This window comes from Callithrix jacchus, chromosome 2 (genome assembly GCF_049354715.1).
Source record: "Callithrix jacchus isolate 240 chromosome 2, calJac240_pri, whole genome shotgun sequence".
In the NCBI taxonomy this organism is placed as follows: Eukaryota; Metazoa; Chordata; class Mammalia; order Primates; family Cebidae; genus Callithrix; species Callithrix jacchus.
In genome coordinates this window covers 7,428,137-7,451,577 of record NC_133503.1, presented here as the reverse complement: position 1 = coordinate 7,451,577, position 23,441 = coordinate 7,428,137, and the positions used below count along the sequence as shown (strand labels likewise).

Below are 23,441 nucleotides of genomic sequence, written 5' to 3'. Positions count from 1 at the left end.
TTAGCCAGGCATGGTGGTGGCACACCTGTGCTAGTCCCAGCTACTGAGGAGGCTAAGGAGGAAGGACTGCTTGAGCCCAGGAGTTCAAGGCTGCAGTGAGCTAGGATGGTTACACTGCGCTCCACCCTGGGCAACATAGCAAAACCCTGTCTCAAAAACCAAGCAAACGAAACAATAAACACTGGCCTAGAATAACGGGAGAGGTGGAATCGGTAGAGAATTGGATGTCACCACATGGGAACATGGCCTGAGTCACCAAATCTTCAGATGTTTAAAAGAAAAAGGCTTTTTTTTTTTTTTGAGACGGAGTTTCGCTCTTGTTGCCCAGGCTGGAGTGCAATGGCGCAATCTCGGCTCACTGCAACCTCCGCCTCCTGGGTTCAGGCAATTCTCCTGCCTCAGCCTCCTGAGTAGCTGGGATTACAGGCACGCACCACCATGCCCAGCTAATTTTTTTGTATTTTTAGTAGAGACAGGGTTTCACCATGTTGACCAGGATGGTCTCGATCTCTTGACCTCGTGATCCACCCACCTCGGCCTCCCAAAGTGCTGGGATTACAGGCTTGAGCCACCGCGCCTGGCCGGCTTTTTTTTCTTAACTTTTATTTTAGGTTCCAGGGTACATGTGAAGGTTTATAGATAAACTCATGTCACCGGGGTTTCTTGTACAGACTGTATCATCACCCAGGTATTATGGCCAGTACCCAACAGTTATTTTTTATTTTCTATTTCTTTGAGATGGAGTTTTGCTCTTGTTGCCCAGTCTGGAGTGCAATGGTGCAATCTCGGCTCACCCCAACCTCCGCCTCCCAGTTTCAAGCCATTCTCCTGCCTCAGCCTCCCAAATAGCTTGGATTACAGGCATGCGCCACCACACCCAGCTAATTTTGTATTTTTAGTAGAGATGGGGGTTTCTGCATGTTGGTCAGGCTGGTCTCAAACACCCTACCTCAGGTGATCCACCCGCCTTGGCCTGCCAAAGTCCTAGGATTACAGGCATGAGCCACCATGCCCGGCCCCCAGTAGTTACTTTTCTGCTCCTCTCCCTCCCCTACCCTCTCTCCACCCTCAAGTAGAGTCTAGTGTCTTGTTTCCCTCTTTGTGTTCATGAGTACTCATCATTTAGCTCCCACTTATAAGTGAGAACATGTGGTATTTGGTTTTCTGTTCCTGCATTAGTTTGCTAAGGAAAATAAAACCTCCAGCTCCATGCGTGTTCCCACAAAATACATTATTTCATCCTTTTTCATGGCTGCATAATATTCCATGGTGTATAGGTACCACATTTTCTTTGTCCGATTTGTCATTGGTGGGTATTTAGGTTGATTCTATGTCTTTACTATTGTGAGTAGGGCTGCAATGAACATTCACAGGCATGTGTCTTTAAGGAAGAATGGTTTAGATGCCTCTGGGTATATCCCAGTCATAGGAAGAGAGGTCTTACGTTTGGAATGCAATGTGAAATACCTTGATGTCTAAAACGCCATGCAGCCCAAACCGATCCTGGTGGCCCTTGTGTGTCTCCTGGTACAGCAACATAGTCTGAAAAGCCTCCTAAAAGGCACCAGGTGCCAGGGAAGACGGCATGACCATGGCCCTGGCTGCCAGGGAGGGACAGGATGGGAACCGGGAGAAAGGGAGGGTAAGTGGAGAGACTGACCATTTTTAGGATGCGTGTGCTTTGCTGCTGTTGTAATGTTGGAAAAGTAGAACAGCTTGTGTTTTTGACTGAATTTAGAAGCTACTCTCTTAAAAACAGTATGTAAATGTCGGGGGGGGGGGATCCTTAAAGCTGTAGGTAACATTTTAATAAGAAGAAATAGATGGTGGTTGGGGAGCCAGAGATCATTCAGAGAGAAAAAGTGGCTAGGGGAAGTGGGTTGGCATCTCCAACCAAAATATACCAGACAGCTTTCAAATGGGACGATCTGGGACACCCACATTAGGGAGCCAAGTTGCATTAGAATAAAATAACATTTCATTTATTTTCTTTTCTTAAAAAGACTCTCTGAAAACCAGAGAATATGAGAGCCCCAGAAACATTCCCTGGAAATCCTGAAGCTGCTTCTCATCTGAACGTGTTTCCGTGGGTAACCTTCACGGATGAAATTCTCTAATTATTTGTAATATTAATTAAATAGGGAATAGGCCTTTGATTTCCACTGGAATCTATTTATCAAGCCAACATAACAAGGCTTTTAAAATGATGATCTAATTGTCCCATGTTTTTATGAGAATTATTACACTTATGACAATCAAGGTCACTCTGGTTTTCATACCAGACATTAAAATTAATATTGTGTCTCAAAATGAATGCTCAGAAAGGAGAATTTGTTCTTTATTCATAAATTTATTCAGATAGGTAAAGATCTCTACTTTGCGGTTTTTTAATTTCCACATTTATTATTTATTTTATTTTTTTTTTTGAGACAGAGTCTCACTCTGTTGCCCAGGCTGCAGTGCAGTGATGTGATCTCAGCTCACTGCAACCTCTGCCTCCTGGGTTCAAGCGATTCTCCTGTGTCAGCCTCCTGAGTAGCTGGGATTATAGGTACCCACCACCACGCCCAGCTAATTTTTGTATTTTTAGTAGAAACGGGTTTTTGCCGTGTTGGCCAGGCTGGTCTCAAACTCCTGGCCTCAGGCAATCCACCCGCCTCAGCTCCCAAAGTGCTTGGATTACAAGTGTGAGCCACCACACCTGGCAAATCCCTGACTCTCAAAGTGGCCTTAAAACTTAAGGCCTGCCCTCAAACCCGCCCCCTGCACTTCTCTCACTGTCATTTTAGTGCTGGGCATCTACTCCGATGACCACATTCTAATTTTGAGCCCCTTCCCACCTGTTCAGTTGATACATTCGAGGTTGTATTTTAATCTCTGATTCACTTAATTACCTATGCTGTGCTCAAGATCCAAGCCCACAATTACTGTTTCCATGGGAATAAGATTCACGGTGTCTTTCCCATCCCCCTCCATGTTTATTTTAATGCCACCTTCACCGCTGTCCTGGGCATTCCCATCTTTATGAAATGCTCTCCCTTCCAAACCAAGAGGCCCTCAGAATGGGCCATGAACCCAAATCACAGCCACAGGCATCAGATGACTAGGTAGTACCCATAGCCCCTTTTTTCCCCAGGGCTCAATTATCTGCTGAAAGAATCCTTGAAAACACCACCTCCTGGTACTGAGCTTTCTACCTGAGAAAGACATCATGGTTTGTTTGTTTTGAGACAAGGTCTTGCTGTTGCCCAGCCTGGAGCGCAGCGGCGCAATCTCTCTGCTCACTGCAACCTCCATCTCCCGGACTCAAGCGAGCCTCCTGCCTCCCAAGTAGCTGGGACTACAGGTGTGCACCACCACACCTGGCTAATTTTTGTATTTTTAGTAGAGACGGGGTTTTGCTGTGTTGCTCAGGCTAGTCTCGAACCCCTGAGCTGAAGTGATCCGCCTAGCTTGGCCTCCCAAAGTGCTGGGATTACAGGTGTGAGCCACTGCACCCCGCCAGACAGCGTGGATTCTAACAATGCTTCTGCCCTCTTCTGACACAGGGTTTAAGAAGTAATGCTCATAGAGCAAGGCAGTAGACGTCACTGAGCGGCAAAAATAATCAAGCTCTAACAATATCAGTGGGTGAAGCCATTTTGCTTAACTCCAACCTCCAGCAAAAGTTTAGAGATGGAGAAGTGACTACTGCTGAGACTGGAAGGAGGAGTATTGTTCAGTGGAAACTGAGGGTGGGAAATGTCCAGGTCCCTTATTTTTACAGGTAAGGAGATTAAAATATACAGAGGTACAGGCTGGGCATGGTGGCTCACGCCTGTAATCCCAGCACTTTGTGGGGCCGAGGCGGGTGGATCACCTGAGGACAGGAGTTCAAGACCAGCCTGGCCAAGATGGTGAAACCCCATCTCTACAAAAATACAAAAATTATCCATCCAGTCAGATGGTGGGTGCCTGTAATTCCAGCTACCCAGGAGGCTAATGTGGGAGAATTGCTTGAACCCAGGAGGCAGAGGTTGCAGTGAGCCAAGATTGGGCTATTGCACTCCAGCCTGGGTGACAGAGTTAGGACTCCATCTCAAAAATAAATAAATAAATGAATAAATAAATAGGTACAAAACAGGCTCATTCTACTCACACCAGTTACAAGCTGGGCTATCGCGGAAAGGCAGCTGTAGCCTCCCTCTCTTCACTTATCAGCAAAATGAGGAAAGCAACAATTGCCCTGTAGGGTCATCCTGCACAGGAGATTCTCTCCTTCTCCACCCTTGTGAAGGATCTCTCAAGAGTTCTCTGTGCACCCAGGAGATGCTTACAAAGGCAGTTCCCTTCCCACCTGCTCACTTTTAATGAGGCATAACGAGCAGTACAAAGACCATCTCTTTGAAGTCAGTCAACTTCTAAGGCTAAATCTATCTATCACTTGCCTCTGAAACCCAGGCAAGACATTTCACCTTTCTGAGCTGCAATTCCCTTGCCAGGCAACGAGAAATGCAAGGTTCGCCTCGCTTAGTTGACACACAGCCCCAGCACAGCGCAGGCACCTGACAAATGTTTCATTCCTTTTTTGCTTGAGTTGCCAGCCTGGCTCTGTTATGTATCTCTGTGTAACCTTGGGAGAGTTATATAACCTTTCTGGGGCTGAATTTCTCCACCCGTAAAACTAGGGGATTTGACAAGATCCTTTTTGAATTTCCTTCCAACTCTAACATTCCATGACTTTGAGCACCCAAGGGATATGGTAATGGGTTACATTACACAAAAGACTTGGATGTAATATTATGAGCTGTAACACAGGCTTCCAGCAAACTCTCCCGCTCTCCCCAGCAGAATTCGTCGTTCCGAGTGTAATGAATAATCCGGTACAACACAGGCTCTGTCTCATGTCCATGCTCGTGTTCATGGGATCTCACACCTGGGGCCAGCCAGAGGCAACACTGTGAAGCTAGAGAAACATGCTGTCCACGCCCTCTTCTCCCAGCAGTGACCCCTGTCCACTTACTTCCCTTGGCGTCACCTACCAGGGCCAATACTGCCCACTCCAATTACTGTTGGCTTCCACAGCAGCCTCAAAGGTCACCCTCCTTTCATTCCATCCCTTTGAGACCCGATGTGCTTTCTGTCAATCCTATGCAATGATTCATTCAAGCACACATGACTTGGTTAAAAGATGCAAAGGCGAACAAAACAGACAGCCTCTCTCTGAGGAGCCTTTAATCTAGAAGGTAGAGAGGTCCTCACACACAATGGAAAACAGGACGATGTTTAATGCTAACCTAGAAATCAATTCACATTCCCTTCGGGAGCGGAAAAAAGGAGAGAGTTCCTCCCTGAAGCAAAAAGGGAAGGCTTTCCAGAAGGGTGGCAATTGGAGCTGTGTAACAGGTATAGGTAGGATCTGATAATAGGCAAGGATGGAGAAAAAGACTATCGTGGACAAAGGGAGAATATCAACAAAAACACTGAGTGATGACGTGCGCAGTGAATTTCGGCAACAGAGAATAATCTGATTGGGCTCAGTGGCCTGAGAAGGAGCACTGACATGAAGTTAGCAAGTTTGATGGAAACTCTGACATGAAATGCCTGGAAAATCTAGTTAAGGATTTTTTTCCCTAGACAATAAGGAGCCACTGAAGCTCATGGAGCATAGAAGGGTGACAGATTGGGCAATCTCGACAAGAAGCATAATCAGGCCGGGCACGGTGGCTCACGCCTGCAATCCAAGCACTTTTGGAGGCAGAGGTGGGTGGATCACCTGAGATCAGGAGTTTGAGACCAGTGTGGCCAACATGGTGAAACCTCGTCTCTACTAAAAATACAAAAATTAACCGGGCGTGGTGGCACATGCCTGTAATTCCAGCTACTCAGGAGGCTGAGGCAAGAGAGTCGCTTGAACCCGGGAGGCAGAGGTTGCAGTGAGCCGAGATCACGCCACTGCACTCCAGCCTGGGCAGCAGAGTGAGACTCCAACTCACAAAAAGAAGAAGAAGAGAAAGAGGATGAGAAAGGAGGAAGAGGAGGAGGAGGAGGAAGAGGAGGAGGAGGAGGAAGAGGAGAAGCATAATCAAACAGCTATGATTGGGAGGACTGAAACAGAGACAAGGACCAGAGGTAGCCTGGTGGAAGATCCTTCTAAGCGATCTGGTGAACGAGGAGGGGATATGAGACTCAGGCAGCAGCCAAGAAATGGAAACAGAAACTCAAGAGGGAGGAGACCCATCAACAGAACTGGACTAGGACTACAGAGGGAAAGAAGTGCAAAAAAAAAAAAAACCCACAAAAGATGAAACCTAAGGGCACCAAAACAGAAAGAGGAAGTCAGGAAGAAGACAAGACTTGGCTGCGGTGGGAAGACCACCAATCTGGTTTCCAGACCCTGAGTTTTGGATGCCTCTGAGGTGACCCCGAGAGAAGCATCTGGGTCAGATTTTGAAACAGAGGTGTGGCTGGGGCCCCAGACTGGAGAGTGCGTTGAACCCGATTAAGGGGCATTGAAGCCAGGGGACTGAATAAGTGTGTAAGAAAATGAGTGTGGAGAGGGAGAAGAGGTGGATGCTAAGGATGGAACCTTGGGGAGAGTGATAGGGATGGGGCTGGAGTGGGAGAATGAGATCTGAGGAGGGTGGAGCCCACAGCTGGAGCAGTCACCATCATGGAAGCAGAGGAAGTGGAGATTCCAGGAGAGGTCACCACAAGGGACTGGGGGGAAGGAGAGGACTGCTACCGGCTTAGTCTTTCCTTTTAAAGCAGAACTAGTGCCTTATCCTGAAGCTGCTAACCCCATGTGGTAGGGGATGGAGAGCCCTATCTATCACTTCCCTTTTGAGAAGCTCGTCCCTGCTCTAGCACAAGTGGGAGTCTCAGATTTCTCAGCACCTTCGTCAGCTTCTCATAGAACAGTTTTTGTAGATGCAAAGAGATAGTGAAATCTGGGGGTTTTTTTCCCCAACAGAATCCCTCTTTGGAGGGCATAGTTTTGTCTATAGAAAGACTGAGTGTGGTGGCTCATGCCTATAACCCCAGCACCTTGGGAAGCCAAGGCAGGTGGATCACCTGAGGTCAGGAGTTCAAGACCAGCCTGGCCAATATGGTGAAACCCCATCTCTATTAAAAATACAAAAATTAGCCAAGCGTGGTGGCTCACACCTGTAGTCCCAGCTACTCAGGAGGCTGAGGCACAAGAATCACTTGAACCCAGGAGGCAGAGGTTGCAGTGAACCGAGATTGTGCCACTGCACTCCAGCCTGGATGACAGAGTAAGACTTGGAAAAAAGAGAGAAAGAGAGAAAGAAAAAAAGAGAGAGAGAAAGAAAGAAAGAGAAAAGAAGAAAGAAAAACGTACACAGAGAAAATGCATGAATGGATACGGAGACACCAGAAGAGGGTAATGGAAGCTTCTCTGCACCACAGAGCGAGGAGACAGAGGAAGTTCTGAAGCCAAGTTGGAACTGAGAGACTGAGGAACAGAGACGGGCATGGAAGCTAGAAAGGAAATCTGCAAGCTGGAATACGGCTGAACCTGGGGGTGAGCAGTGAGGCAAAGACTTAAGAATTGACGTTACCTAGAAGAAACTTAAATGCCTATTACTCAATGGAAGAAGCCAACCGGAAAAGGATATCTACTGTATGATTCGAACTATGACATTATGGAAAAGGCATACCTATGGAGACAGTAAAAATATCAATGGTTGCACTTCAGGAGGCAGAGGTGTGTGGATCACGAGGTCAGGAGTTCGAGACCTGCCTTACCAACATGGTGAAACCTTGTCTGTACTAAAAATACCAAAATTAGCTGGGCATGGTGGTGGGCACTTATAATCCCAGCTACTCAGGAGGCTGAGGAAGGACAATCACTTGAACCCAGGAGGTGGAGGTTGCAGTGAGCCGAGATCACGCCATTGCATTCCAGCCTGGGTGACAGATCGAGACTCCACTTCAAACAAGCCAACAAACAAAAACTCAATGGTTGCATGGGGTTAGTGGGGAGGGGAGGATGAATATGTAGAACACAGAGGAATTTTAGGGCAGTGAAAATAGTGTAAATGATGGATACACGTCGTTATGCATTTGTCAAAACCCATGGAATGTGCACCAGCAGGAGTGAACCCTAATGCAACCTATGGACTCCGGGCGATAGTGATGTGTCAAAGTAGGTTTGTCAACTGCAATAAATTTACGACTCTGGACCGAGATGTTTACAGTGCGGGAGGCTTGTGGGGTCAGGTAGGCGAATGCAGACAGTAAATGACAACGCTGTATTTTCTGCTTCATATCGCTGTACACCCAGGAGTGCTCCAAAAAAGAGTCCCTCTAAACGGGGGAAAGGAGAATTTATACTGATCTTTCCTGCTTTACTTCCCTGTAAACCTCTCTTCCCTTCCCTTCTGACTTGAGCACACTTTGATAAACTCTTAGCAGAAACAGATTGCCCCCTCTGTGCAGAAGTCAAAATGTCTTTGGCATAATAGAATGTGTGTGTGTGTGCGTGTGTGTGTGTGTGTGTGTGTGTGTGAGAGAGAGAGAGAGAGAGAGAGAGAGAGAGATTAATGAAAAGGCTAAATTTTTAAGTAGAAAGACAATCCTCACAGGCCCAGAATGCAGAGACCAAGAGAACCAGGAGGGTTTGAGTCTTAGAGAAGTTACAGACACTGGGGGGAAGCTTTGGTTTGCTCCAGGCTGGAAGTGGGAGTGTGAGGCACCCCACTCCACACTGCAGGGATCAGAGGCCACACTGACAGCCCAGAGACGCTGGAACGCTTCAGAGTGGCATGTTAATCACAGCCACGCTCTGCAATCGCAGTCATTCTGGAGAACAGAGTGGAGACAGGAAAAGGGCATTGCGTGAACTAGAAATGGACAGATACGGTCTCCAGGCCAATCGCCTCCATGAACGCGGGCTTTAACCTTGACCAAGGGCTTGCATTTCATGGTCCTTTCTCCTCTAAAAGTCTATGTTTCTAAATCAGGGATTCCACCTTTTTAAAAATTATTATTTGACATTTGCAAAAGAAAAACATTGTGGCGGGCGCAGTGCCTCACGCCCATAATCCCAGCACTTTGGGAGGCCGAGGTGGCAGATCACGAGGTCAGGAGTTCAAGACCAACCTGGCCAACATAATGAAATCCTCTCTCTAAAAACTACAAAATACAAAAATTAGCCGAGCATAATGGTGCGCACCTGTAGTCCCAGCTACTCGGGAGGCTGAGGCAGGAGGATCGCTTGAACCCGGGAGGCAGAGGTTGTGGTGAGCTGAGATTGCGCCACCGCACTCCAGCCTGGGCAACAGAGCAAGAATCCATCTCAAAAAAAAGAAAAAGAAAAAGAAAAACATTGTTTGCAGTCAGTCAATTTCCCAACCACTGATATTATTGCAACACAGCAGGCGCAGAGCATGCTGAGGAAACACAGGGCTTCCTTTATTTCAGGGGTTACCCAGTAGCAAATACCAGCCCCATCTCCTCCGAAGGCTGATCAAGCTTCCATACTTTCTTTATGTTGGGAGGCTGCTGCAAGCAATTACCTGCGCCCTGGCAGAACGGTCAGGGAAGAACACCAAGCAGCCATCTGCTGGGCTCAGAACAGCGGCAACCACATAGGCATTGTGCGTGGTGAAATGATCTTCACTGACTTTCATTAATCTCTTCAGGGCCCTCGGAGGTCAGAGATGTTTAAACAGCGGGGGAGGCTGAACTTGCTCACTAGGCCGGCTCAGCTAATCTACTCCCCAAGGACTGCTGGCTTCCTCAGTCATGGCCAAACCACCAGGTGAGCAAGAGGTGAACTGCAAGGTGTGCAAATATTTAGCTTCATCCATGATCAAATAAATCATTTTTCCTTTCCCTGAGCTCTAGGAAAACCCAGCAAAGCTCCCGGACCTGTCCAGGAGGAGAGCCGAGGAACAGAGATTTATGCACAAAAGGCACACCCTGCTTAAAGGAAATGCAAGCCTGTAAAGAAAGTCCATTTTTGCACACACAGAATTATGACAAGGGTTTCAAAACTTCACTGTTCCAGCAACGCACCTTCTTAAGGCACGTGAACCTGTGCAAAGGAATAGATAATATTATGCATAGGAATAAAATATCCTTGTATGATACGTTAAAATAAGGCTTAGTTTTCAAAACCTCTTTCCCATAATTATCGGGGGTTTTGTTTGTTTGTTTGTTTGAGTCAGAGTCTTGTTCTGTCACCCAGGCTGGAGTACAGTGGCGTGATCTCAGCTCACTGCAACCTCCGCCTCCCTGGTTCAAGAAAGTCTCCTGCCTCAGCCTCCTGAGTAGCTGGGATTACAGGCGCGGGCCACCATGCCCAGCTAATTTTTATATTTTTAGTAGAGACAGGGTTTCTCCATGTTGGCCAGGCTGGTCTTGAACTCCCGACCTCAGGTGATCTGCCCGTCTCAGCCTCCCAAAGTGCTGGGATTATAGGCATGAACCACCACACCTGGCCTTCATCCATTCATTTAATCATGCACATGACACTTGGTCACGCACCCAAATATTAAATACCTGTGTGTCAAACACCTACTAGATGTTGGGGAAGAACTGATGAGTAAGATCCTCCTGGCACTTGAAGGATTCCAACTTCAGTTGCCAGCAGGCAATTAGAGCACTGAATAGTAACTTCAATAACAGGTGTATCCACAGGGAGCTAAGGAAACAAAGACCTATCAGGAAAGGCCTTCCCAGTGGGAGTAATGCCTGGGGTGCATCCTGTAGAGTAAATAAAAGTTATAATGTGGAGAGAAGCAGAGAACAAAGGGAACTTCATTCCACTGTGGGAAGGCAGAGTGCATGCTGAGGGTCACAGCATGGTATGGTTGGAGAGCTCTCTGCCATCTTTCAACAATCTCTGCTCTTTCAAACTGCATCATTTGCTTCAAGCCATCCCCATTCCATCCAACCAACCATCCATCCTTGTATCCATCCATCCATCCACCTATCCACCCATCCACCCATCTATCTGTCCGTCCATTCATCTATCCATCCATCCATTCATTTACGATCTATCCATCCATCCATCTGCCCATCCATTCAACCATCCATCCATCCATCATCCAACCATCCATCCATCTATTCAGCCATCCATCATCCATCCATCCATCCTCTGTTACCCACATCTTCAAAACACTGTTGCTTTGTTCAGTGAGTTTTAGTTCTTCACCTATAATCTTTCCTCATGTACAGGAGACAAATGAAGCGCACAGAGGTTTGGTCACTTGTTCTAATTTATGCAACTGTCCTATCCTTAAATGGAGTCTTGCTCTGTTACCCAGGCTGGAGTGCAATGGCACGATCTCTGCTCACTGCAACCTCCACCTCCCAGGTTCAAGTGACTCTCCTGCCTCAGACTCCCAAGTAGCTGGGATTGCAGGTGCCACCACCACGCCTTGCTAATTTTTGTATTTTTAGTAGACATGGGGTTTCACCATGTGGGCCACGCTGGTCTCGAACTCCTGACCTCATGATTCACTCACCTTGGCCTTCCAAAGTGCTGGGACTACAGGCGTGAGCCACCTTGCCCGGCCTATCCTGTCTTCTTAGGTAAAAATCAAAGCTCACTGAGGGCTTGATTCATATCCCTAAATAATTTAGCATGCGGCCTACCAATTATCAAATAATTGATCAATGTTAGGCTGGGCATGGTGGCTCATGCCTGTAATCCTAGCACTTTGGGAGGCTGAGGTAGGAGAATCGCTTGAGGCCAGGAGTTCGAAATCAGTCTAGGCAACATAGCAAGTCCCTATTAAAAGTTTTTTTAATTGGCCAGGCATGGTGGCATGCACCTGTAGTCCTAGCTACCTGGGAGTCTGAGGCAGAAGAATTGCTTGGGTCCAGGAGTTTGAGGCTGCAGTGAGCTATCTCACCACTACACTCCAGCTTGCGTGACAAAGCAAGACCCTGTCTTTATTTAAAAAGAAAAATAAAAAACAGGATGAATTAATGATTAGCCTGAAGCTAACCTCTTGGCTTGTGCCCTCACGTACACTCGTGCAAACCCTCTGAAGCAGAAGTTAATGACGATAAAAAACAATTAACAGTTATTTAATGAGTGTTACGAACTAAAAACTGGGCCAAATGCTTTTTATGCATTTCTTTGAATTCTCATAATATCCCTATGAAGTAAGTTCTATTATTATAATTAGCGTGATAATAATAATTAGACCCACTGAATGAAGGGAACTGAGGTTGAACATTGTTAAATCGCTTGCTCTAGGTCACATGGGTGGTGCGTAATGGAACTTAGACTGAAGCCAGGGCTATCTGCTTCTGCAGTACCAACTCTTAACCACTACGTTCTAAGTCTCCTTGCAGATAACTGAAAGATGGCTGAGGTCGGGCACAGTGGCTCACGCCTGTATCCCAGCACTCTGAAAGGCCAAGGCAGGTATATCACCTGAGGTCCGGAGTTTGAGACCAGCCTGGCCAACATGGCGAAACCCTGTCTCTACTAAAAATACAAAAATTGGCTGGGTGTGGGGGCGCATACCTGAAATCCCAGCTACTCAGGAGGCTGAAGTAGGAGAATTACTTGAACCCAGGAGGTGGAGGGTGCAGTGAACCGAGATTGTGCCACTGCACTCCAGCCTGGGAGACAGAGCAAAACTCCATGGAGGGAAGGAAGGAAGGGAGGAAGGAAGGAAGGCGGGGGAGACGGAGGGAGGGGAGGGAAGGGAAGGGAGGGAAGGAAGAAAGGGAGAAACAGAGGAAAGGGAGGAAGGGAGGGAGGGAGGGAGGGAGGGGAGGGAAGGAAGCGCCGTGCATCAGTACATATTAAACTACACTACACTATGCTACCTTATGGGCAATTCACGAGGTGCTGGACATCCAGAGATGGCTCAGCATGATGCCTGCCCTCAAGAAATCCCAATAGAGCATTAGAGATGTTGTGGTCAGTGTATTAGAATACAAACAAGGGGAATAACAGCAGCTGAACTTGGAAGGCTTACCAAGGACCAGATGCCATAACAAGCTACAATTTCCTAACTGCTTTACACATATTATATAATTCATTAATCCGTAACAACCCTGTGCAGGAGGTACTATTATGTCTGTATGCAGGGCGCCATACCCAGAGTCCCTTCTAAAGGAGAAGTATTGGAAAGTAGGATCGTTGGGTGGATGTTGGTGACACAGACTGGTTTGCCTTGGGAAAGATCAAGCTGGAAATTCTAGCCACTAGGGCCTCTCCTGCCTGCTGCTGGCTCTCCAACTGCCCAGATTTCCACAACGACGGATGAGCAGTTCTTTCTGGAAAAGGTTGCCCTAAACAATCTCCTATTTGAAGAAGATTCTACACCTATGCAGATGAGCTCATTAGCTAAGCATTTGTTAGAGGAAATGAACACAGGAACAACAGAGCAAAAAAGGACGCCCAGGAAAACGCATTCATCCCTCAAAATGGCTTTTCTTGGTCGGCACAATGGCTCACGCCTGTAATCCCAGCACTTTGGGAGGCTGAGGCGGCAGACCACCTGAGGTCAGAAGTTCAAGACCAGCCTGGCCAACATGATGAAACCTGCCTCTACTAAAAATACAAAAATTAGCCAGTTGTGGTGGCATACGCCTGTAATCTCAGCTACTTGGGAGGCTGAGGCACAAGAATCACTTGAACCCAGGAGGCCAAAAGTTGCAGTGAGCAGAGATTGTGCCATTGCACTTCAGTCGGGGTGACAGAGTGAGACTGTCTCAAAAAAAAAAAAAAAAGAAAAAGAAAAAGAAAGACTCCTCTTCCTCTCAGCGAAAGTTACCTCTGTGACAGCCATACTTCACAAACATCTCTTTCAGAGGCTCCTGTCATTAACTCATACCACCACATTTTTTTTTTTTCTGAGGCAGAGTCTCACTGTGTTACCCAGGCTACAGTGCAGTGGTGTGATCACAGCTCACTGCTCATTCAAACTCCTGACCTCAAGCAGTCTTCCTGCCCCAGCCTCCTCGGTAGCTAATTTTATGTTTTTATGGCGATAGGGTCTCCCTATATTACCCAGGTGGGTCTTGAACCCCTGGGGTCAAACAATCCTCCTGCCTGGGCCTCCCAAAGTGTTGGGATTACAGGCATGAGCCACTGGATCTGGCTTCATATTGTCATTTCATATGAAGTGACAGTTTGTCACTTCTGGCAGTCTGTTAGCTCCAGCAGGGGTCCATCACCTCCCAGAGACCTCCATCTGCCCCATATCCTTAAATGAACACCCATTCATCCCGATTAAGTCCAGAACAGCAGTTCCCCGCTCGCTTCCCTGCCATATGAGCTCTGAAACCACCAACAAGGCAAATTGAGGATTCATGACAAAGATTCAGGCTTTTGGGCGTTTCCAGGGTATAAGGCCATTTAGTTCCTATCACTCATATGGTCCAGGCAGCCCAAGACAAAACTGGCAAGGTAACCAGCAATCCTCTTTGGTGGTGGATTTGATTTGTCCGTGAAGCTGAGGAAGTTCTGTTAAGGAAGTTGATTCCAATAAGGATTAGATAAGAATGCAATGCATGGATCCACATCGGAGCAGCCGTATGTGTAGACAGCCCTTTTTGTAATGTGCTTGCTGCCTCCCTTGTTGTTAAAATAGATCAACGAAAGGCAAAAGGCTTTGCCAAGACTGTCCCTAAACGTTTGCCAGAGTTCTTTCATCAGCCTAATTGGTCATCTTCATTAACTGCTAAGACTTTTTAGGATCTCATGCATTTCCACGTGGAGTTGAGATAGATTTATCAAGCCTTTCCCTGCAGAGACCCTGGAGGAGGCAGAGGAAATGAATTTAAAGACCCAGATACCAGCATCACGAAAAGGGACTTTTTCAAGCAGAAAGCAGGTCATACAGGGGTTCTTGGTAGAAATGAGAAAGTAAGAGGCATATCTATCAGCCATGCTGGAAATAGATGCCGCAAAGAAAAATTAGCACCGAGACAAAGAGTCTTTCTTTCAGCAACGCAATTTTTACTTCCTGGAATGCAGGAAGGGTACTCCCGGTAGCCACTGCGGCACAAGAACACAAAGAACAAAGAGAATGCATGTAAATTTATCCCTTACGCATTTGAGGTCGTCCCTACTGCTCTATCTGATCTCCGTTGGCTGGAGCCAGACCTCATAATCTAAACTAAAACCCGATTGGCTAAAAAGTTAAAACTTTTCTAAACAGGTAAAAGCAACTGAGAGCTGGGACATGCCTGTGAGCAGGTCCAGCACAGACATCTTGGTTAAAGTACAAGGACATAGAATGTACCACGTGCGTGTAAGCATGGCGTGTCTCACAGCTACATAGGATAGGACTTAACAAAGTTATCAGCGCACTTACTCTTTAACGAGAAAGAAAACTTTAAAAAGGAACTTTTCTACTTCCCACAAGCCACAACCCTTAAACTTGAGCAGGCAAGCAAGTCCATCTGAAGCAGCGGTCTCCAACCTTTCTGGCACCAGTGACTGGTTTCATGGAAAACAATTTTTCCACGGACCAAGGTGAAGTGTGGGGGGGCAATGGTTTCAGGATGATTCAAGCACATTACATTTATTGTGACTTTATTTCTATTATGACGTACTTCACAAAAACCTCTTTCAGAGGTTCCTCTTATTAACTCACACTGCCACTGTTTTGTTTTTTTTTTTTTTAAGACAGCGTCTCACTGTTGTTTAGGCTGGCATGCAGTGGTGTAATCACTCACCATATAATGAAATCATTCAACTCACCTTCATGTAGAACCAGTGGGAGCCCTGAGCTTGTTTTCCTGCAACTAGACGGTCCCGTCTGAGGGTGACGGGAGACAGTGACAGAGCATCAGGCATTAGGTTCTCTTAAGGAACGCCAACCTAGATCCCGCGCAGGCGCAGTTCACTATGGCGGGGGCGGGGAGACACACACACACCCCCCACCCCTAGATCCCGCGCAGACGCAGTTCACGGGGGGGGGGACCTAGATCCCGTGCAGGCGCAGTTCACTAAAGAGGGCAACCTAGATCCCGCGCAGGCGCAGTTCACTAAAGGGGGGGGGGTGGTTAACCTAGATCCCGCGCAGGCGCAGTTCACGATAGGGTTCGTGAGCCTCTGAGAATCTAATGCTGCAGCTGATCTGACAGGACAGGAGCTCAGGCGGGAATGCGAGCCACGTGGGGGAGTGGCTGTAAATATGTTCCCCGGGCCCTCACCTCCAGCTGTGCTGTCTGCTTCCCAACTAGCCACAGGCCTTATCCAGTTTCCTTATGTAAAGAACGCAATCGGCCAGGTGCAGTAGCTCCTGCCTGTAATCCCAGCACTTTAGGAGGCTGAGGCGGGAGGATCACCTGAGGTCAGATGTTCAAGACCATCCTGGCCAACATGGTGAAACCAGGTGTCTACTAAAAATACAAAAAATAAACTGGGTGTGGTGGCAGGTGCTTGTAGTCCCAGCTACTTGGGAGGCTGAGGCAGGAGAAGCGTTTGAACCCGAGAGGCGGCAGTTGCGTAAGCCGAGATCACGTCACTGCACTCCAGCCTGGACAACAAGAGCAAAACTTGGTCTCAAAAAAAAAAAAAAAGAAACAAAGAAAACAGAACACAATCACTTCTTCCCACTCCACTCACACTTGGCCAGGGATACTTTTTTTATTTTTATTTTTATTTATTTATTTTTTTTGAGACGGAGTTTCGCTCTTGTTACCAGGTGCCAGGCTGGAGTGCAATGGCGCAATCTTGGCTCACCACAACCTCTGCCTCCCAGCTTCAAGCAATTCTCCTGCCTCAACCTCCCGTATAGCTGGGACTACAGGCACACACCACCACACCCAGCTAATTTTTTTAATTTTAGTAGAGACGGGGTTTCACCATGTTGGCCAGGATGGTCTCGATCTCTTGACCCCGTGATCCGCCCACCTCGGCCTCCCAAAGTGCTGGGATTACAGGCTTGAGCCACCGCACCCGGCCGATTTTTTTTGTTTTGTTTTTTTACTTAGTGTGCATATTACTCTGTCACACCCTTCAAGTGCATGCGAAGTGAAATATAATGTTTGGAGTTTTTTCCCACATAGTACAATGGGAAGTAGAGTACAGAAACTTCTGCAGGTGAAGACATCTTAGATAATCAGTTACCCACCCGGTGCTATGAAATTACAGCAATGGCAGCAACAGCCAGAAAAAAAAAAAAAATTCTCAAAATGAAAATAAGATATATAGGGCCCGGCGAGGTGGCTCATGTATGCAGGTAATCCAGCACTTTAGGTGACTGAGGCAGGCCTATCACCTGAGTTCAGGAGTTCTAGACCCTCCTGGCTAACATGGCAAAACCCAGTCTCTACTAAAAATACAAAAATTAGCTGGGTGCAGTGGTACACGCCTGTAATCCCAGCTACTTGGGAAGCTGAGGTGGGAGAATCGCTTGAATCCAGGAGGTGGAGGTTGCAGTGAGCCAGGATTGTGCCACAGCACTCCAGCCTGGGTGACACAGCAAGATGAATGAAAGAAAGAAACAGAGAGAGAGAGAGAGAGAGAGAGAGAGAGAGAGAGAGAGGAAAGAAAGAGAAAGAAAGAAAAAAGGAGAAAGAGAAGGGGAGGAAGGGTGGAAGGGAGGGAAAAAGAAAAGATCTTTAGATTAATCTCTGACATGAGTTTAGTGCTTTTACTTGTTCCCAAACGGTTTCATACATCTGTTACTTTATAGGATTTGCACTTCTATTACACAAGAAAGGAAGTTGACTTTCTACCGTGTTCTTCCCACCCAGTGTGAGAGGTATGTGACTTGCTCAAAGTCTCACAATCTTGTGAACCCTGAAAATTTGAGACAGGTCTCGGTTAATTTAGAAAGTTGGTTTTTGCCAAGGTTGAGGGCACACACTCATGATGCAGCCTCAGGAGGTCGTGATGACGTGTGCCCTGGGTGGTCAGAGCACAGCTTGGCTTTATACATTTTAGGGAGCAAGGGGACATCAATCGACATACATAAAATTAACATTGGTTTGGTCTGGAAAGGCGGGACAACTGGAAGCAGGGAGGGAGCTTAAGAGGCCGACAGCTGCTTTCTTTTGAGTTTCTGATTAGCCTCTCCCAAGGAGGCAATCAGATATGCATTTATCTCAGTGAGCAGAGGGGTGACTTTGAATAGAATGGGAGGCAGGTTGGCCCTAGGTAGGTCCCAGCTTGACTTTTCCCTTTAGCTTAGTGATTTGGGGGCCCCAAGACACTTTCTTTTCACACTCTCAAAGACTAAAACCCATCTTTTACCCAAGCAAATATCCTCAAATACATATTTCCTGCCCCAATAGGAAGAGGTAAGGACTGCTGCCAAGATCAGCCAGGAACCGGACTCATATGTCTGAATGCCCGAATCGGTGCTTTCCTACTTCCATTCAGATAGGATCAGGGGCGGCTATGTGTTCCAGGGGCAAGTTTCCTTCCTGCGTAAATTATCGTGTTCAGTATTAGGTATGCACAGCATACAAACCATCAAAATGCAGGAAGTAAAAACATGGAGCAAAAGCTAAAACTGAGCGAAAGAATTCCGTTTTCTCAACCTGTAAGGGATAGTTTTTGTGAGCAAACCACAAAGCGTTTTCTGATCACACAGGCATAACACGATCTCGTGAAGCCCGCAAGGACCGAACACCCCCACCCGATTGAGACCTGCGGGTGCTGCCCCACGACGCCCACCAAAACCCATGTAAGGAGCTGAGTAAAAGATTGAAGACAACTATTCTCTGGAGAAAAATAAAATGGAAACTGTACTTGAAAAAAAGAAAAAACGTTTTCTGAGACTTGTTCAGGCCCTCTTCCTAGTTCAACATCAGCTACAGTGAAACTGCTCGCCGTCTCCCCTTAAATAACTAATTTACCCTAATTGTCATCATTAGCAGGTTGATGTTCTTTTTCTTCTTTGACATGGAGTCTTATTCTGTCGCCCAGGCTGGAGCGCAGTGGCGCCGTGTCTGCTCACTGCCAAGTCCGCCTCCCGGGTTCAAGCAGTTCTCCTACCTCAGCCTCTCAAGTAGCTGGGATTACAAATGCCCGCTATGATGCCCAGCTAATTTTTTTTTTTGTACTTTTGGTGGAAACAGGTTTTAACCATGTTGGCCAGGCTGGTCTGGAACTCCTGACCTCAAGTGATACCACCATGTGATACTGATGTAAGCCGTGATGGGTTTGCTTTTGGTTGTTGTCGTTTTGTTTGTTTGACAAAACCCTTGTGTCTCACTAGTGGAGGGCTGCCCCTGGAGGAGTCAAGTGCCTGTCACTTATCAGCTGCCCCATGCCCAGACTCAGCCCATCCCCAGGGCCCTGGAGAAAACCCCCACAGAATGAAGCAACAACTGAGGGTGCTTGAGGTGGGAACAGGTGAGAAGACACAGTCACTGTCATGGAGGCTTCAGGTGGACACAGAGTGGAAGCCAGGTCAGCAGCACCTCCCACAGCCTGGACGGAAATAATGGGTTCTTGCAGTATTTCATCTGAAGGTGATCTTTTTCTCGGGTTGTTGCGACAAATTACCACAAACCAGGTGGCTGCCGGCAATGCAATTTCCATCTTCTGGCCTCTCGTCGTAGCAGGAGGGCATTCCCTCCGGGGATTCTACGGAAGGCTATGTTCTTTCATTCTTCCAGCTTCTGGCGGCTCCAGGTGTAGGGTCCAGCCCTGCAGGGTCCTTTGAGCCCCTCTCTGCTGGTGTGGAGACAAGAAACTGTGGAAATAAAAAACTCAAGACACAGAGATAGAGAAAAGAAAATTTGGGCCCAAGGGTACACTGCCAGCCAAAGCATGGAGTCCGGCAGTGGCCCCAAGTATCTGACTTTTATTGAGTGCAAAGCTGGGGGCAGGGCAGGTAGGGCGAGGCATTGGCGGTCTGGGATAAGGCCAAGTACATCACGTGTCATAGGGATGGGGGCCCAAGACTTTCTAGTAGCCAAGCTGAGGTAAGGAGCAGAATGCGTCAGTGCTTTTCCATACTTGTCAAGAAAGTACAAAGATATTAAGTATATGTTACTTTTACTGATTATCTCTTGTAAGAGAAAAGGAACCAGGTGCAAAAGCGGAAAATGCGCGTGGACTTGGAACGTGACTGCTGAAGCACAGCGTCACACAGAGACACATAAGCCCTCGGATGTCTGCGGGCCTCCCTGACAGCCATCAGGCCTACAAGAGCTTGGAGGAGTGGAGTTTTCTCCTAACCCCCCAGAGGAAGATGTCTCAGCCTTAGCTGGCTAAACAGCGGGCGCTTTCCCAGCGCTGGCACTGCCGCACAGCTTAGGTGACCTCCAGCAGCCCGCATGTGGGGGTGACAGAAGGCTTAAAGCGTCTTGCCTTAGGGTCATTCCTTTCACAATGTTACCCCAGATTCACACTTTGTGACCTGAAAGGCATTAGTAAAAGAATTAAGATCACTTTATGAATAACTAAGATCACCTATGAATAACTGAGATCATTCGTCTGTGAATAACTAAGATCACCTATGAGTAACTACTATGGTTATAGAGATAACTACCATGGTAGTGATATCTTAGTTATAACTAAGGTGATCTTAGTTATTCATTATGTATATGGGAATCGGCTGAGGCTTCAGACTCCTGCCTCGGCACTGAGGGGCCTCCCCCCACGTCCAGGCAGGCATTCTTTGGCTTGTGGCTGCATCGCTTCAAGCTCTGTCTCTGTCTTCACATTGCCTCTTTCCTCTCTGTCTAATCTTTCTCTGCCTCTCTCTTACAAGGACTTAGGTTAGATTTTGTTACCCCTCGGATAATCCGGGATGATCTCATCTTAAGATTGCCAACTAATGACCTCTGCACTGAACACTGAACACTCCATGGAGCTGGCAAGGGCCCCTGCCCCATCCCCTGAGGCTGCAGCTGCCCAAACTATGACTGTGGACTCAGGCATCCCTGCACCCGTGGGGGCCTGGGAAGCAAACGCCGGCCCTTGCTTGCTTCTCCCTGCTCTTGGTTGGCACCCGCTCAGATCTTGGAGCAGAGCTGAGCCAAGCCCGGGCACCATGAACAGCAGTAGGAGGCAGATAGATTCCTGGGCAGAAGGGGCGGGTCCCCAACAAGGCCCCACCTTCAGACCAGGGGCCAGGCTGCTAGTCTCACAGACCAGATTGGGAACTTGTGTCTTTTCTGGGCTGCTCGTGAAGGCCCCAGACCAATGTCCATAAGATCCCCCAGGCTCAGCCAGAGATGAGCAGGCCACAGGACAACCAGCTGCAGAGAGGAGCTGCCTTCTCTGCCGAGAGGTCCAGAGTCCTGCAGAGACATCAGGACTACTGTGACATGGTAAAAGCCCCATAAAACTGCATACCTCAACCATACCTCAGCTTTCTAGAACCCGAATGTGAATAAGTAATTAAGGACTGTGATCCTCACCCTACCCAGACAATGTGTAGACGAATGCTAATCTTAGCTTTTGTGAACCACCTAAGTAACAATCAGAATGTCAAATAGTCCCCGGCCCTCGGAATGTCCGGAAACCCCTCACTCCCATCCCTGCCCCTCACCCTCATCTCCGCCCAGAAGGTGATTTGCAGAATCCACAAGCCCTCAGAATGTCTGAAGCCCCTCACCCCCACTCCCAAGGTGGTTTTACGGGTATAAAAAGGTCTTGTCACCCTTCTTTCTCTGCCACGGGTTGGAGAGACGTGAGTCCTCCGTGGTCGCCGGCAATAAACCCTGCAATTTGGCATACTTTTGTCTTGGTGTTGACTTTCTATGCTCGGTCCGGTATAACACTACCAGCTACAGAGAGGAGCAAACCATTCCAGGGCCTCCTCTCTGCTAGGAGCTGGACAGATGTCAGGACGACCAGCTGCACAGCAGAGCTACCCACTCAAGAGCTGAAGACTCGACGGGACAGCTGAACCAGCTGAACATCCCAAATTTTTGTATTTTTAGTAGAGACAGGGTTTCACCATGTTGGCCATGGTGGTCTCGAACTCCTAACCTCAAGTGAGCCGCTCGCCTGGGCCTGCCAAAATGCTGGATTACAGGTGTGAGTCAGTGAGCCCGGCCTCAAGGGATCTTTAGTTTCAAAATTTGATTTATCCGTCTTTGAATGATGCCAGTGAGAAAGGAAAAGATGTTAAATGAAGGTGAGTTTGTTTGGTAAATGAGGCTTCCAGGTGTCAACAGGTACAGAAGGGGTCTACATCCAAGAGATAACAACAAGACAGAAATTGTAGGCCTCCTAACGGAGGTGGAAGACACTTAAAAATCTGTAATTATGGGTGTTTTCCATCTCCCGAGAGCGCTGCTGCCACAAACCAAGCCCTTTCCCAGGAATGCCTTCATCTGACCCTCACCAGAACCTTGTGAGAGAGGCAGAGATGTGCTCTTCACTCCCTTTACAGATGAAACAACCTGGGCCTCAGAGAAACAAAGTCCAAGTTCACACAACTGTTGATTTAACAAAGAGAACGATTATCAGACAAAGACGAGAGAAGAATCAAAGCGCAGGAGATGTGAAACTGGAGGTGCAAACCCCCAAAACATCTTCAACAAATATTCCAGCCTGCCTGTGATAAAGTCTCCATGTAGAGGCGGGTGTGTCATTAAGCAGGGCTGCAGGTGGCAGGGTCCACAGAGGAGCGGCACCTGCAGAATTGGTGGTGTTGGGGAAAGCTTTTCAACCTAGCTGAAAGAAATCAGATTTAGCAGGTCCGTAGGGGCTTGGGGACAGCGTTCCTGCCAGATGAAACTGCATGAGGGCTAGGAGATCGGGGGCCGGGGTAAGCGCACGGCAGAGTTTGCAGATTTACTCAGTTCAGAAGATGTGTGATTATGTCCTAAATACCTGTGTCTCTCTGGTTCACTTGTGAATCCCCAGCACCCAGCAGTTACCTGCTGCTGAGTAATAACATCAATAATAGTCATAGCTGACATTGATCGAACACTGAGTACCGGCTGTTTCATAACGAGGCTACTAGAAAGTGCTCAATACATATTTATTAGATGAATACTTAATAAATGTATTTATTGGCCGGGTGCGGTGGCTCCAGCCTGTAATCCCAGCACTTTGGGAGGCCGAGGCGGGTGGATCACGAGGTCAACAGATCGAGACCATCCTGGTCAACACGGTAAAACCTCGTCTCTACTAAAAATACAAAAACTTAGCTGGGCATGGTGGCGCGTGCCTGTAATCCCAGCTACTCGGGAGGCTGAGGCGGGAGAATTGCCTGAACCCAGGAGGCGGAGGTTGCGGTGAGCCGAGATAGCACCATTGCACTCCAGCCTGGGTAACAAGAGCGAAACTCCGTCTCAAAAAATAAAAATAAAAATAAAATAAATGTATTTATTCATTTATATTAGAATTCATTTCTATTTTCATTTTATTTATTTAGTCCAAAGATTGAATAGCAAGAGTGGTGAGATAAGGTAGGAGTGTAGTGAAGTTCACCCAGGAGGTCAGGGACAGCAAAGGGAAGTGGGCTCTAGCCAGAGGCAACAGGGGAGGGCACTACGGGGCTTCAGGTAGGAGGTTTGATGCACTTTAGTGTTCA

The 23,441-nt window shown here is 47.6% G+C and overlaps 1 protein-coding gene across 2 annotated transcripts in view; it reads right to left on the bottom strand.

Annotated features, from left to right (window-relative positions):
* LOC108588901 (uncharacterized) overlaps nt 1–23,441 on the bottom strand; it is a 903,226-nt gene that overhangs the window by 861,596 nt on the left and 18,189 nt on the right. Inside the window, exon 1 of one of the 2 annotated variants that reach the window (XM_078354323.1) lies at nt 15,686–15,834. The exons of the other annotated variant lie outside the window; for it this stretch is intronic. The gene's annotated coding sequence lies outside the window, so the exon portion shown is untranslated. Of the gene's footprint in view, nt 1–15,685; nt 15,835–23,441 lie in introns of those variants that run through there. 2 annotated transcript variants of the gene reach the window in all.